Here is a 17,078-nt window from a genome sequence, read left to right as displayed (position 1 = left end):
CCCTTCTCTTGGCACCTATTCTGTAACCCTAATGGTCCACCGGTTATCTAACCTGCGCATTACATGACCTGCCCAGCTCCGCTTCTTTCTCTTAGTGTCAATTAGAATATCGGCTATCTCTGTTTGCTCTCTGATCCACACCGCTATTTTTCTGTCTCTTAATGTTCCGCCTAACATTATTCGTTCCATCACTCTTTGTGCTTCAGTTTGAGTTGAGTTTGGTTTGCAGTTGGAGGTAACCTGTTTCTATTGCGTCCGGGATTGTGCTAGAGCCAAAGGTATCACGTGTTTGGTTGGTAGCTCTTTGGTATCGCAACTGATTTGGTACGTTGTACACGTAGAACATTTTTCTTTTGATCTATTCAAGAGTTCTACTTCTGTTAGATCCACGAGGTTGTCGTCTGAAACCACACCTTTTACAGTGTTCATTGTTTGGTGTGCGCCGACAGATATGCATTTGTCTCCAAATGCCACAGGGTGTGTCAGTTTCTCGTACCAAGTCTTGTCTTGTACTTCGACCAGCAGGCCCCCCTTCTTGCCATCTTGGTGGCTTTGTAGACACTTCCAATGGTCTCCGTGAGGCATCTTGATACCAAGAAGGGTTAAATGCTTCTCGCTTTCTTCTTGGCGTTCTCACAATGAATCAGGTGATATTTCGAGAATGTATCCGTCTTCTTCAAGAATAATTGAAACGTTGCATTTGCGCATCCCCATTTCTGGGTATGATTAGGTGAGAAGGGGTTGGAGGGTCCCATGGAATGTATTGTGTATTCGGTATGAATGCCAGTCACTCACCATCGAGCCCAACGAGGCAACAGGGCAGAGGTAGTGGTGAAGCAAGCTCTGCCATGAAACCTGTACATTTTTGCTATAACCACACGTGTTATAACCAAGGTAGGCCACAGCACACCAGGTTAATCTTTGCCGCCAGAAATGTAGGAAGTAAATGGAAGAGAAAAGAGAAAACCGAAGATTTAGGAGGAGGACCGGAAAAGGTGACTGCCGATTCCTGTGGGTCAGTCAAGTGGGTCAGTCTGGAGGAGCCGTCTGTGCGAAGCAGAAGCCAAAGAGGTATTGCCTCTGCCAAGGGGTTTTAAAGGGACTGACAACTGGCGAGAATGTGTTGTAAGACATTGATGGAAATGAAATTACCAGGATTTACAGTGATAGAATTCAGCATGCTGTTCACAGTAAGTAGGAATTATAATTTTAAATTGACAAAGAAAGTCTCAAAAACCAGTAAGTGGCGAAACCTGGTGGTGAAATCCCAGTACTTCGGATGTAGTCTATGAGATTACTCTATGCGAGTCTGCACTTAAAAGAAGAACACTTTTATTGCTTAAAATTACAGTTGCTTTATAATTAGACCCTTGCACTTAATTCTACACTTTGGAAATAAAAAGCACACGCATGGCTATGGCAACACGCTGAACTGCGTATCACACGTAAAAGTGTCGTTTCGTTTTCGGTCCTATTGCTTTTGTCTTGACTGGTTAAATACCAAAGCAGATGAACCACAAAAACCACAAAAACAAGTAGCTGTTATTACAGAGATACTTCAACACTTCGGAAAACATGCATCGCAGGAACATCGACTTGATAAACAACATTCTCACAGTTATGGCCGTACTTGTCGTCTGTCTCCCACTAATGCTGGCATATAATCGCTATTGCATTCACCTATCACCATTTTCAGCATGCTTCCAGTTAATGACTACATCCTCACTGCAGATTGAAAAATTCTGATAAATGTTCCACAGCCTTTTTCGAGTTACCACTTCATGATTGGACCAATAAGCTTTCCATTGCTTTAAAGAAATAGGTACCATGAAAATTGGTTTTCAGTCCCTTTAAAGGTCCGAATGGTCGGCTCAAACACCAGGATGCCCCTTTTCCCAGACACGGCTAAGCTGTGCACAGCTACACTCGGGAGGGTCCAAACCTCATGTGCTCAGGTACATGGTGTCGCAAGTCACCAAATCCCCCTGACGCAAACGTCCCTGCAGGGACGAAGGCGGCATGACGACGATGACATGATGACAATGGGATGACAATTCTGAAGTGATGCTGATGGCAAAATGACAGTGTGATGACGACAGCATGACAACAATGTGATGACGAGTGTATGATGACAATAGCCTGACAACTGCATTATGACGAAGGTATAACGAGAATCGGATGACGAAGCTGGAATGATGACAATGGAACGAACACAACAACATAGCAACGGCGGTATGAGAATGAATGCACAGGCTGTTTTACACTTAGGGGACAACTCCCAGCACAGTGCATCGCGATGCGGCAAGTGCTCGAGGAACGGCGTTGAACCGCGTTGTCTGCTACGGCAGTGCACACTGCCCACACTGTCTAGAAGCGTGCTACTGTCATGGGCAATGCACGGATTTCCTCATTGCTGCGGGAACTGAGCTGATATTCTTTACTAAGCATTGCGCGATGCCAACCTCAGAGTCTTCATTGGAGATAATGGGGTTCTACAAACGTCTTTTGGCAGCATGCTGCAATTGTTCTTCCAAAAGGCAGGCACACTGAGTGCATGAACGTACATTTCTTCACTGTGTGTGCTACTGTAAGACGCGGCGCAAGAAAGAGACACCAAAATGTGCGCTTAACATGTTCGGTCTTTATTTTCCGGGAAAGAAAAACAAAGCACTCAACAATAGCCATGCGGGTCAAACACAATGAAACAAACAGACATGAATAAAGGAATGCTTTAGGTTAAGGCAATCAGCTGGAAGTGATTCTTCCTGACCAACAATAGTTAATTACACCAGACAGGTCCTGCCCGCCGGTTGGGAAATGCAGGCATCATGCTCCGAACTTAGTATCTCGTCACGTCCCCAGTGGCAGCGATGATAGCGCTCATTCTGGAGGGCAGTGAGGTGTAAAGTGACTCGGTTAACGATGTGTTCATTCGCAGCTTTCCCTACTCGTCAACGATGGTGGACCGCAGCATATCCTCGGACAAATCATGCCGAGGATGGCACACCAGCGATACTTTCAATAAGCCCCAGAGATTTTCAATCATGTTGAGGTCCAGAAATTGGGGCGGCCACTCCAGGAGAGTGGTACCGTGCTGTTCGAGCAGTTCTTGCACAACACAAGCAGTATGGCATGGTGATCTATTGTGAAGGAATATTGTCACGTGGTGGTGACGTTGAAGAACACAGTAGCAGTACTGTGAACGACAAAACTAACTTTTATTGGGCGAACCTGTGCCCACAAAAACAGGCTACACTTATAGCAGAACGATAGCGGCGAACACGGTCGGCGATCGTCGGAAATCTGATCAGCGGGTCAAGTGCATCGGCTTTTATACAGCAGTCATCGAAGGTTCCAGACTAATCGTTGGGACCTGCGTGCCTTCCACAAAGTTCTACACCATTCGCGTCACGCGATGAAATCAGATAACACAACGTTCGGCGACAACAGACAGCCGGGTAGAAGCATCGATAACTTTCCAGAAACTTCAGATACATGCAGGCGCGTCCCGTGCTGTGCGATTACATTTGTTAGGCGACGAAACGTGGTCGCCCGATAAAGATAAGTACACGTGTCAATACCCCCCTCTTAAAAAGCATCGACCCGATGCTGCATACAAACGAAAGTAATAAAGAAAAACACCCGTAGCAAAGAAAACAACAAAATAAGGAAGTTCGTTAGCGTCCGTAAAAGGGTTTCAGACGCACCACGTGGACCACTTCAGATCGTGCACAGCGCCGCTGTGAATGCGAAATTCCGTCTGGCACGACCTCATAGTCCAGTGCTCCAATACGTCGAATGACCTTGTAGGGTCCGAAATAGCGGCGCAATAGTTTCTCACTCAGTCCTCGTCGGCGTATTGGTGTCCAAACCCAAACACAGTTGCCCGGCTGGTACTCGACGAAGCGTCGTTGGAAGTCGTAGTGTCGGCTGTCGGTCCTCTGTTGGTTCTTGATCCGTAGGTGGGCGAGCTGTCGGGCTTCTTCGGCGCGCTGGAGATAGCTAGCGACGTCAACATTCTCTTCGTCAGTGACGTGGGGCAGCATGGCGTCGAGCGTCGTCGTCGGGTTCCTGCCGTAAACCAGCTTAAATGGCGTGATCTGTGTTGTTTCTTGCACCGCCGTGTTGTAAGCGAAGGTTACATACGGCAGGACCCCGTCCAACGTCTTGTGCTCGACGTCGACGTACATTGCTAGCATGTCGGCGAGGATCTTGTTCAGGCGCTCCGTGAGAGCATTCGTCTGCGGATGGTAGGCAGTTGTCCTCCTGTGGCTTGTCTGGCTGTACTGCAGAATGGCCTGGGTGAGCTCTGCTGTAAAAGCCGTTCCTCTGTCGGTGATGAGGACTTCTGGAGCACCATGTCGCAGCAGGATGTTCTCGACGAAAAATTTCGCCACTTCGGGTGCGCTGCCTTTTGGTAGAGCTTTAGTTTCAGCAAAGCCGGTGAGATAGTCCGTCGCCACGACGATCCACTTATTCCCGGATGTTGACGTCGGAAACGGCCCCAACAAATCCATCCCAATCTGCTGGAATGGTCGGCGAGGAGGTTCGATCGGCTGTAGTAATCCTGCTGGCCTTGTCAGTGGTGTCTTGCGTCGTTGACAGTCTCGGCATGTCTTGACGTAACGGGCGACGTCGGCGGTCAGACGCGGCCAGTAATACCTTTCGTGTATTCTCGACAGTGTCCGGGAGAACCCGAGGTGCCCAGCGGTAGGATCGTCGTGTAGGGCGTGCAGTATTTCTGGACGCAGCACTGACGGTACAACAAGAAGGTAGCTGGCGCGGACTGGTGAGAAGTTCTTCTTCACAACAGGTTGTTATGTAGCGTGAACGAAGACAATCCTCGCTTAAATGCCCTAGGGACAACGTCGGTGTTCCCTGCCAAATACTCGACGAGGCCTTTTAGCTCCGGGTCTGCTCGTTGCTGTTTAGTGAAGTCTTCCGCGCTTATTATCCCAAGGAAGGCGTCGCCGTCCTCGTCGTCTTGCGGCGGGGGATCGATGGCGGCGCGTGATAAGCAGTCGGCGTCGGAGTGTTTTCTTCTGGACTTGTATATTACCGTGACGTCATATTCTTGTAGTCTGAGGCTCCACCACGCCAGCCGTCCTGAAGGGTCCTTTAAGTTAGCTAGCCAACACAATGCGTGGTGGTCGCCGACGACATTGAATGGCCTGCCATAGAGGTAAGGGCGGAATTTAGCTGTAGCCCAAATGATGGCGAGGCATTCCTTTTCAGTCGTAGAATAATTGCTTTCCGCTTTTGACAGCGACCGGCTAGCATACGATATCACCGGTTCAAGTCCTTCTTTCCTCTGGACTAGGACGGCACAGAGGCCTAGGCTACTAGCGTCAGTGTGGATTTCGGTATCGGCGTCCTCGTCGAAGTGTGCAAGTACCGGCGGCGACTGCATGCGTCGTTTGAGTTCTTGAAATGCCTTGGCCTGCAGTGTTTCCCACTTGAACTGGACATCACATTTGGTTAGATGTGTTAACGGCTCCGAGATGCGTGAAAAGTCCTTGACAAAGCGCCTGTAGTAGGCACACATGCCAAGGAATCTACACACTGCCTGCTTGTCGATGGGCTGCGGGAACTTTGCGATGGCAGCTGTTTTCTGCGGGTCGGGGCGTACTCCGGATTTGCTGATGACGTGGCCTAGGAACAGAAGCTCATCGTAAGCGAAGCGGCACTTTTCTGGCTTCAGAGTGAGCCCTGATGATTTGATGGCCTCTAGTACTGTTGCAAGCCGCCTAAGGTGATCGTCGAAATTTCCGGCGAAGACGACGATGTCATCCAAGTAAACGAGACAGGTCTGCCACTTCAATCCTGCTAACACCGTGTCTATGACGCGCTGGAACGTTGCAGGCGCCGAGCACAGTCCGAATGGCATAACCTTGAACTCGTAGAGGCCGTCTGGGGTGATGAAGGCGGTCTTTTCGCGATCTCTTTCGTCGACTTCTATTTGCCAATAGCGAGACTTGAGGTCCATCGACGAGAAGTATTTAGTGTTGCAGAGCCGATCCAGTGCGTCGTCTATCCGTGGGAGGGGTTATACGTCCTTCTTCGTGATCTTGTTCAGGTGACGATAATCGACGCAGAAACGTAGGGTTCCGCTCTTTTTTTTCACCAAGACTACAGGAGATGCCCACGGGCTTTTGGACGGCTGGATGATGTCGTCGCGCAGCATTTCGTCGACTTGGTGCCTTATAGCTTCACGTTCTCGCGTCAAAACTCGGTAAGGGCTCTGGCAGAGAGGTCGAGTGCCCTCTTCGATTATTATGCGATGCTTTGTGACTGGGGTTCGTCGAATCCTTGATGACGTCGAAAAGCACTCTTTGTATCGTCGAAGTAGACTTCTGAGCTGTTGTTGCTTAATCGTGGGGAGACTTGGATTTATGTCAAAGTCTGGCTTGGGAACTACGGTCGTCGGGGTAGATGCGGCAGAATCCGAGAGGACAAACGCATTGCTGTTTTCCAGAATTTCCTCGATGTATGCGTTCGTCGTGCCCCTGTTGATGTGCTTGAACTCCTGGCTGGAGTTTGTCAGCAACACTTTCGTGTTTCCTCCGTGCAGTCGAGCGATCCCTCTTGCGACGCAAATTTGACGGTCTAGCAGTAGACGTTGGTCGCCTTCGATGACGCCTTCTACGTCAGCGGGTGTTTCGGTGCCGACCGAAATAACAATGCTGGAGCGAGGCGGGATGCTCACTTGATGTTCGAGCACACTCAAGGCATGGTGACTACGAGGGCTCTGCGGCAGTATCGCATGATCTTCCGACAGCGTTATTGACTTCGACTTCAGGTCGATGACTGCGCCATGTTGGTTGAGGAATGCCGAGAATGACGTCTTGTGAACACTGTTGGAGGATAACGAAGGTGACAGGGTAAGTGCGGTCGTGAATGGTAATTCTTGCCGTGCACATTTCTGTCGGCGTAATCAGGTGTCCTCCAGCGGTCCGAATTTGAGGGCCTTCCTATGCAGTCTTAACCTTCTTCAACTGGACGGCGATGTGTCCACTCATGACGGAGTAATCGGCACCTGTGTCGACTAGGGCGGTGACTGCGTGGCCGTCTAGAAGCCCGTCGAGGTCGGTGGTTCTTTGTCTTGCGTTGCAGTTGGGTCTTGGCGTCGGATCACGGCTGCGTCGTGTTGAACTGAAGCTGGTACGTCGCGTCGTTAAGTCGTCTTTCGTCGGTGTAGTCTTGGCTTCCTGACTTCCTCGGGACGGCGACGTGTCGTTATGTCGTCGAGATGGTTTCTTCGGCGTCTGCGTTGGCGGCGGAGGATCTTCGTCAGTTCGATGAACAGCAACCGCACCTCCATCGGTTGCTGCCGGCTTCTCCGCAGTGATAGCAGAGCGGGCGGTGGTCGGGGGCTCGCCAAATGTCCGTCTTCCTCGCGTAGGTGCGCTGGGCGACGGGTGGTCGTGCTGGCGGCGGCGGCTCGCGCAGGGGGACCTTGACGGCGTAGGTCATCGCTTTCAGCTCAGGCTGCGGCGATTCAGGGGCTACTCCAAATTGTTGTTGGAGCTCCTCACGCACGGCGTCGGCAATCGAAGCGACTTGGGGCTGTAATGATGGGAACAGCTTTTGTAGCTCCTCCCGTACGACCGCTCTGATAGTCTCGCGTAGATTGTCGGTAGCCAGTGATTGAACCCCGACGTAGCTTGTAGAGTTCGTGCGGCGATCAAATTGCCGGTTTTGGATCTCGAGTGTCTTCTCAATGTTCGTCGTCTCACAAAGAAACTCTTCGACGGTCTTCGGTGGGCTTCTTACCATCCCGGCGAATAGTTCCTACTTGACACCACGCATCAGTAGGCGAACTTTCTTCTCCTCGGCCATATCCGGGTCGACGTGGCGGAACAAACGGCTCATTTCTTCCGTAAAGATGGCAACGTTCTCGTTTGGTAGCTGCACTCGGGCATCCAGCATAGCTTCAGCCCTTTCCTTGCGCACGATGCTTGTAAAGGTGCGTAGGAAGCCGCTACGGAACAGGTCCCACGTTGCCAAGGTCGATTCCCTGTTCTCGAACCAAGTTCTGGCGGTGTCTTCTAAGGCGAAGTAGACATGCCGCAGCTTCTCGTCGGAGTCCCAGTTGTTGAATGTTGCGATTCGTTCGTAGGTCTCCAGCCACGATTCCGGGTCTTCAGTCGCTGCTCCATGGAAGGTTGGTGGGTCCCGAGGTTATTGTAGGATAACGGGGGACGCTGGGGCAGCCATTGGGGTTGTCTTGACGACAATCTTCTTTGTCGTCTCAGGTAGAAATCCGTGCTCTGGGGGCAGTCCTTGCAGTCTGCGGCTAGCACGCTAGTCTTGGGCGATGTTGGTTCTGTCCTCGGGCTTCGGGCTTGGATCGCGGCTTTGCGGGAGCGTTCGGTACATGAACGCACAAGCACCTCCACCAGATGTCATGTGGTGGTGACGAAACTAACTTTTATTGGGCGAACCTGTGCCCACAAAAACAGGCTACACTTATAGCAGAACGATAGCGGCAAAAACGGTCGGCGATCGTCGGAAATCTGATCAGCGGGTCAAGTGCGTCGGCTTTTATACAGCAGTCATCGAAGGTTCCAGACTAATCGTTAGGACCTGCATGCCTTGCACAAAGTTCTACACCATTCGCGTCACGCGATGAAATCAGATAACAACGTTCGGCGACAACAGACAGCCGGGTAGAAGCATCGATAACTTTCCAGAAACTTCGGATACATGCAGGCGCGTCCCGCGCTGTGCGATTACATTTGTTAGGCGGCGAAACGTGGTCGGCCGATAAAGATAAATACACGTGTCAATATATAGTCCCCTTCTGGGAACAGGCCGTTAAGAACGTATGGAATCAGTACATCATCTATGATTGCCCCGTACCTTTCAGCAGTGAACTTGAATTCGGGGCGTATCAGTGGGCCAAGACCATCTTTGGTAATGCAAGCCAACACGCTCACACTAGTGCGCCTGCTTGCTGCGACCCGTTGCAGGTACTGCAGCATGCAACTGGGACAAAGAAAGAAAGCATATATTGAGTACCGATATTTTACATTAGGTAATCAAGTTGTCTAAGAATCTCGGCAAACCTCACTTAAGTTTATGTTCACAGCATGGAATGCGAGTAGCTCGAATCACAAGCACATGCACAGTGTCAAGCTCGATGGTGAAACTGCAATACTCACCGCAATAAGTTCTCATCATGGTGCACTTGGCCACTTTATTAAGCCAATCTGCTAGCCTAATATAGTTGCATTGTTTCCTTAAGTGGAGAAATATTTTCAGACTGAATTATTCATCTCCCCAAAGCAAATCAGGCTGAACCCACATGCGAGGTAAATTCGTTCTCACTAGACGCCAGTGGTCGTAAACGTGGATTCATACCTGAATACAATGTTTTTCCATTGTTCCACAGTCCACCCTCCATGTTCTTGGGCAAAACCGAGCCGCTTTGCTCCATTTGTGGCACTAAGTAAAGGCTTTTGGGTGGCTGATCTGCTCCTTAGGGTGGACCCATTAAGCCACGGCCTCATGGTAGACCTCATAGCCCTCAGCTTCACGCATTGTCACAGCTCCCAATGCGAAGCCCGTGGGGCATCCACAGCAGCCGCAACAATGGACAAATCCTCCTCGTCCGTTGTGGCCCTTGGCGGGCATCTGCGAGGGGCATCCTTGATGCACCCTTCTTTATTGTAGGCTTGCAGTATCCTATTCACAGTTTTAAGCGACCGTCTTGTCATCTCTGCTATGTTTTTTTTTAGTATAGTTCCTAAAACACAGTTCAATAATCTTCAGTTGTTTCTCCGGCAGACGGGCCATGTGAACAAGGCAAACGATTTAGCACTGTTCTGGTCCCATGGAAAAGCTGGAACGTGGTAAGACAGCCGAGCACCAGCTTTATTCAGATCAATCTTGAATCCTGTAAAGCTGCCTGTATCTGCAGAGAGTCGTGCCATTCTTCTGTCACAAATGACTGAAGGAAGGAGATGACATTGCATGTTGGCTTTTTAAGGTCCTTTGCTTTTTATCTGAAGCAGTTCAAAGAGGGCCAAATCACCACCAAGTCCACCATCGTCAGCGAGTAGGGTGTGCTGACGATGGTCAAGTACCGAATCCCTTCAGGGGGTATTCTGTGAGAGTCCACCTAGTGGACTGTCCATTTCGGCCGCTGTTAATTGGATGCAGCTGTACGAGAGAGGAGGAGAGGAGCGGCCGTGGCCAATCAGCAGTGGCTGAAGTGGGCAGTCCACTAGGTGGAATCTTACACACTACCCCCCCCAAACCTCACTGCCCTACAGTATGAGCACTATCATCGCTGCCGCTGGGGACATGACGAGATATCAAGGTTTTGGAAAGATTGGATGCGCTTTGTAGACGATCACAAGGAAGAAGACAGGACACACCCTGTATATTAAGTATATTATATTATATATACTATATACTATATATAATAAGTGAAGTTCGGAGCATGACACGTGCACTTCTCTGCCAGCGAGCAGGGCCTGTCTGGTGTAATTAATTATTGTCGGTCCAGAAGAAGCAGTTCTAGCTCATTGTCTTAAATTTAAGCATTCCTTTATTCTTGACCGTTCGTTTCATCATGTTTGACCCACATAGCTATTACTGTTGAGTGCTTTCTTTTCCTTTCACGTCAAATACCGAGCATGAGAAGCACACATTTTGGTGTCTCTTTCTAGTCACTGCGTATTATGGTAGCACACACAGTGAAGAAATATATGTGCACGCACTCAGTACCCCAGCTTTTTGAAAGAACAAACGAAGCATGCTGTCAAAATAACTTTGTACAACCCCATTATCACTAATGAAGACTCAGAGGTTGGCGTCGCACATTGATTAGTAAAGACTATCGGCTCAGTTCCCGCAGTAACGATGAAATCCACACACTGCCCTTGGCAGTAGCACGTTTCCCGACAATGTGGCCAGTGCACACTGCCGTAGCAGACGACGCAGTTCAAGACTCCACTCCTCGAGCGCCTGTGCGAGCTGCTGCCGTCGCCCTACTCCAGCGCATTTATCTGCACACTGTAGCGAATGTAAGTTTGAACCATGGCTACATTAAATAAATTTAATGGGTAGGACCAAGAACACAACTGCACGTGAACGGTGCGAAGTATATCACACACCCAGCGCTGCTTGTATCAGTGACATGCCCATCTCGTTGTCTTCTGCAGATTAATTTTGTTGATAATAAAATGTAATAATACATGTGTAATTAAAAGTTCACTACCGTTAGGTCTGCACATGACGCTTGCTCGTGCACCTATATTGCTTTCTTGCTTCCGGAAATACACTAGTTGAAAGTGTAGCGTTCATCCGGCCACCTTCGTTGTGTCTGTCTTGTTAACACTACACTACTGCTTGAAGTGTGAACTGACTACCTAACGAACAAAAAAATTATTTAGACATCACTAAGAAAGTTAGAAAAAAGGAGCATACCAAATGAAAAAAAGGTTGTAGGCAGGCAAAGCGATAACTTGGGACCAGGCAGCACTTGGCTAGTGCTAAAGCAGAACTGCAAAACAACAGGCATGAAAAATTTACATAGGTGAAACTAAGAACATTGGCACGGATTAAGCAACATTGCTATAATGTCAAAAGGGGAAGGAATGCTGCTACCATTGGCCATTATATTGACTGAGATAATGCATGCATCTACTCTGGTAGCAACATTGTATTGTTTCATGTACTGCTCGATTGAATCACCATTGTCACCAAGTACAAGCGAATGGGCATGCTTTCATCTTGAATCATTACCTATTTAATAACCGTGCCGACAATGAATCGCACTTACAACATCCTCCCGATTGCTTATGCAGGCCGACTGCGCCACCTTTTTTGGATTTATGTTGCCTACAAACTCCTGTCACTATTGTCAACAAAGCTCCCGTAAGGGAGCCAAAACATTTTTTACTTGTAGTATTGGTGTGGTCACTGTCCATATCGTTACACAAATGTGACTACACTAGGTAAGCAAACAGTTCAGGACAGATGTCGCTCAGGCTGCACCAACTGCAACCTAGTTCTATTGCTTGCATGCTCAGCTGTAAAACTTTTCTTCAGAACATTTATATCAGCAGCTGGGTGCTATAAACTAGAGCCATCTTGTGCAATAAAGCTGGCAAGCAGGAGTCACTATACCTTCACACATTACCCTCAGAGAGTGGTGGATACGCACTTTAGACTACTGGAGATAACATTACGCACGTGTACTGGTGTACGCCCCTGAACTAACAAAAACTGACGGCAAGTGATTGGCAACCTGTGCACACACGGCGCCTCCATGGCAGAACGACCGCCTGCCAAGCATTTCGCATGCAAGTAGCCCGGCACACGAGCATGCCCACACTCTCCGGGAGTGGTGCGCCGTGTCGTCGGTCGTCCCTGTGCAGTGCTTGTCGCCAAGGCAAACATGGTCGTGTGGGCCATCTGCAGCTGTCAGGATGAAACCAACCGCAGCCAGCGACATTTCGCCGCCGCCTGGACGGCGACGCAAACCTTCTCGACGGTGTCTGGACAGTGCAGAAAACACGGAGCCGAGCAGTGGTGACGCGGGGCACCACCGTGGTGCCCCGCGACAGAACTACGTACCTGACGTCGTCTCCGGCGGCAACTCCCAGCAGGTGTTCACTTTAGTAGCCACTCGGCTTCTCACGGCCGTTACTAGGTGTAGAAAGGCGATCGTCCACCGTGCAGTTTACGTCACCATAAACGTTGACCAACGCAAGCGCAGCCTAAGCGCCCGGTGGCTCGTCCGGCTATTCCGTATGCGTGCACAGCTTGGTCGACTTGGCAGACTTGGCTTCGACTTGTCGATGATGCTACCCAGAGGGCGCGACCGCGCTTGAGTATAGCTTTCAACCCACGGAGGAAGGAAACTAAGGAGAGGCCCTGACGTCACTCTTTGTGAAGCAAAAGTGAAGCCGGAAGTTGGCGTTGCTCATGGCGATGCTCCGCCTTTTGTGCCACCCTCCTCTCTTGTTTACATCTTTCGCGAAACCACGCCGCGCTGCGCGTGGTTTCGCACGCGGAGCGCTCGCGCTCGCGCAACATCCGGCAGAGCACGGTGCAGGTAACACAGCGCAACAAGACACGGTGACTAACGCAAACCCGCCCACACAGCGCCTTTGCCACGGCACGAAACCTACAAGAGCAACACGTGTGCGCCCTCAAAAAATCAGAACAACGCCGCCATTGTGGCCCAAAAGGCGTGGCCATGCAGCAAAAAAAATAAAAAAGCAGCAAAAGAAATGAGAACCTATACGTCATTTCCGCCACACTTTTCTCCTAGCGCGCGGAGGGGGTAGGGCCTCTCCTTAGTTTCCTTCCTCCGTGTTTCAACCTTTTTGAGTGCTGGCTAGCTGGCTATGGCTGAACGAGCGTTGAACGTTTCAGTTGTTTCAGCCTGAGCAATGCCCGAGTATGATTCCAGTACACCAAAGCTTGCGCTTCTCTAGCTGTTCGTTCACTGTATTAAATTTGTTCTATGCATTCGCAGTGTTTTGCAATGCCTGTCATTGCTAATATATACAATTATTTGTTAACAACGTCCAATACCTCAGTTTGGTAAGTTTGTTTTCAACCCCCAGGTGACGCGACAACTTGTAATGTGGTATCATGGAGGGAGAAAAATGTGAGAGATTCTGACGTCACTCTTCGTGAAGCTACAGTGACGCCGGTAGTTGGCGTTCTTGGCCTTACTCCGCCATCCTGTCGAACACCATAGTGTAGTCAAGAAAAACTCTAGCGGAAAAGCTGGCCCGAGAAAGTGAGAACCGCTAGGCGCCGCCACAAGGCGTTCATTTGAGGGGCGAAATCATTTGTGCGCAGGCGCGAGTAAGAGCGGGCGCGAGAGAGAAAATCCGGGGGCTCTTGCTCCTTGAATACATATACGACTCTAGAGGGCCTTTTCGATTTTCGGAGTTCTGGCAGCCCGCTTGCAGGCAGATGGCAGCCAGCTACTTCCGATTCTGATAGGAAGTCACGTGGGCTGGGATCCCAAGACAACCCGAACTAATAGCGTCCTCGATCACCTTGCCCCGGGGTTGCCCCGAAACCAGAATGGTGCGCCTTGCACCGCGGTGGTGGCGCACTGCGGAGGGTCAACATCGAGGACAAAACTGCACCCCGTGCAGGGTGCTCGCATGCAGTGCCCCTGGCGCGCAAAACGTCCGAACACGCGCGCGCAAACATTTTATTGTTTGCAGGTGCTGAGCATCCGCGGCAAGCGCTTGAACCTTGTCAAACTGCGTGCTCCGACATACCTGGTTGTAAGCAAACACCAATGGATTTTATCATTAATCCTGACGACCCGTTCAACGAACCTGTTCACTTTCGGCCGCTCTTCACCACATTGTTTTTGGACGAAGTCGATCAGCATGTCGTCTTCGCTGTCAGACGAACTTGAAAAAAGCTCATCGATTGCGGCAACTAGCAGCGCTTCCTTTCTCATTGCCGACATCTCCACTAGCTAACTCCGTTGCAACCGCAGCTATCGGGCCAGAGCGTCCGCGGTTCTGCAGTCGGCAGTGCGCGCGCGCGTCCCGCATTGCTTGCTGGGATTGCACCCTGGCGCACTGCCGATTTCCTCGGTTAGAGACGGGGCAATGGAAAACCGCTCCAACAGGGTGCGCTTCCGGTGATCGAGGATGGTCGGTGCGCACCGGTGCGGTTGATCGAGGATGAAAGTGCGCACCAAGGCGCCCCGGTGCGGGTGATCGAGGACGCTATAAAGGCGTGCGTCTATTTGTCGTACAAAAATCCCTCACGTGACCTGATCCTAGGTGTCTAGGGACAGCATCGTTTAGGGATTTTTGAGAAGGCGCGATGCTGGCGCCGAGCGACGCCGTGGCGTGTTCGTCCTCGGCGTGATCGGTCTCTGGACCGCGCGTTGTTCAACATTGCACATGTGATTATGCTTGCGTTGCTTGTGTGTTGGTTGTAGGTTCTGTGTTACTTGGCGGAAAGCCGTGAGTAGTGGCGGTGCGGCAGTGCGGCTTTGGCCTCGGTGAGCTCTGGCAGTATATACAGAATCTGCGTTGTGTGACCCGTGCTTTCTTGAGAACCCGGCGGTGGTGACAATTGAAATATCGAACCGGCCTAGCGCCTCGGCAGCGAAGTTCTGCGAACCGCGATGTGGCGTCGCCGTGTCCGACTTTGCTTAACGGACATCGAGGGATGTGCTGCTCGCTGCAAGTCATGTAAATTGCGTCGACCGCCCACTGTTCAGCGCTGAATGTGCGTTTGGTGTGCTGTGCTTAAAACGAGTGGTGCAGCCGTGCAGCGGGGGTGGCGGAGGAGTAGAGTGGCTTAGGGGCTTCGTTTGCGCGTTCACAGACATGTGGTCCCGTCTTGGTCTCATTAGCGGCTGTCGCGGGATTGTGGTGTGCTAGCTCCTTGCCTAGTATGAAGTTTACGACGCTAACACACAGCATGTTCACGTTTTCCCGCGCTATATGTCATTTGCATGACGGCCGATTAGAAAACGAGACATATGTCTGTGTTCTTTGCGTTTGTGTGTTGTAAATTACTTTCTGTTGTGGAAGTTCTGGGAGTCTTATTACGCAAGGAGTGCGAACGTAAACATAAACACGTGTGTCTGAAATTTTGAATTACCCATAATACCCTTTACGACTGATAAGTGGGCTACACGGCCTGTGTGAATCAGCTACCGTATGTTGCGACGCTCTTCCGTGCGGTAGACGGATGCATGGTGCGCGTTTATTTCTGTACTGTTGTAAAAACCATTGTTTATTCACTCAATACAAATGTACGGCTTCTTCGCCGCAGAAGTGGGAGGGGGCCGCTATCAGCCAGCATAGTAATGTCCACTTAGGCGACCTGAGAGGCGGCGGGTGCGCGAGTGTATAATTAAAGAACTCTTATTATGTCCAGTAACCCAGGTAGCACAAAAGAGATACGTAACGTTTTCGTAGCGTTTATCCAAGACGATAAAAACGGGTTAAAGAAGACACGAATGAGAGAACTTCGGCGGGAAAACGTCGTATATCTCTGCTAATGTCCGGCTTAATTACTTTCTTGAGACGATCTAGAACAGGTCTGCAAGACGTATTCGAAAAGCTGGTCTAGAAATAGGATTGGGAAAGACACAAGTAATCCCTTTGGCAAAACTATTCGTAACCAATTTCTAAACGTTTTTAGGACGTTATCAAAAAGCTGGTCTAGAAGCGGTCTTGAAAGGTTTACGATCATCTGAAGCTAATTTTCGCGGGTGACGGGCGCGATCAGACATCGTTCAAAACACGCGTTTAGTTTCGCCTCACGCGACTGGCCTATGCCGCGCAGACGTCGTCAGCCGCACCCGTTGGCACGGCCTAGGCCAATCGCGTGAGGTGAAACTGATCGGGCGTTTCGAACAACGATCTCCAATCGCGCCCCAGATGAGTAGAAGCGTCGGTGTTGACTGTAAGAGCCACGGCGCAGTGCCAAGCACTGTTCCCTGCATGGCCGGCGCATCCTCTACCAAGTCGCACGAAAATGAGCCTGTTAGGAATAATAAATCCTTAATACCGCCTTTAGTAAGCTACGATGCTTACAGCCACAATGGGAATGACATCCTGCAAAGAACAAATGCCCACGTCTTGGCAGGTGGCCAGACCAAGCCCTTCATGCCAAGAGTGCATGAAATGAGAACATTGTGACAAAGCAAAAACACTTTATTAAAATGTAATGCTTATGCAGGGTTCGAACAAACTGTGTGAGAAATGCAAATAGAAGTAAAGGTACATCAACAATGACAAAAGTCGCAGAAAGGATTCGTAATGAACTCGAAAGTGAACATTCACTAGCACATAATCAAAATTCCAAGTGCACATACAAAAATGAACAGAAAAACCTGGAGTGTACTAAAGTGTCTAATTTATCATAGTAAAGTGCACGTGCTATTAGATGGACTAGAGTTATGCAGAAGTGACATCGGAGCGAATGGAAGAAGTAGACTGAAGAATGCAAGAGTATGATTCGGATGGTAACTGCTTCCAAGCAATGTTACCTATCAGCTAGAAGCTTGAAAAGAGCACAAAAAGAAATACCACCGCTTAGCATTCCTGTGACAGAAATAA

General features: G+C 49.9%; 1 protein-coding gene across 10 annotated transcripts in view; it reads right to left on the bottom strand.

The window, feature by feature from the left end:
- The window catches only part of LOC126538411 (uncharacterized), a 107,245-nt gene extending 94,394 nt beyond the window's left edge, over positions 1-12,851 (bottom strand). For 2 of the 10 annotated variants that reach the window (XM_055074778.2, XM_050185245.3), the window contains exons 1-3: positions 12,589-12,851; positions 11,437-11,512; positions 8,863-8,988 (exon numbers count right to left, since the gene is read on the bottom strand). The gene's annotated coding sequence lies outside the window, so the exon portion shown is untranslated. The other 8 variants (XM_055074779.2, XM_072288034.1, XM_050185244.3 and 5 more) reach the window with 8 other exon arrangements.
- Between the last annotated feature and the right edge of the window lie 4,227 nt (positions 12,852-17,078).

Source organism: Dermacentor andersoni, chromosome 4 (genome assembly GCF_023375885.2).
Source record: "Dermacentor andersoni chromosome 4, qqDerAnde1_hic_scaffold, whole genome shotgun sequence".
NCBI classification, from domain to species: Eukaryota; Metazoa; Arthropoda; class Arachnida; order Ixodida; family Ixodidae; genus Dermacentor; species Dermacentor andersoni.
This window is presented reverse-complemented; position numbering and strand designations above follow the sequence as displayed.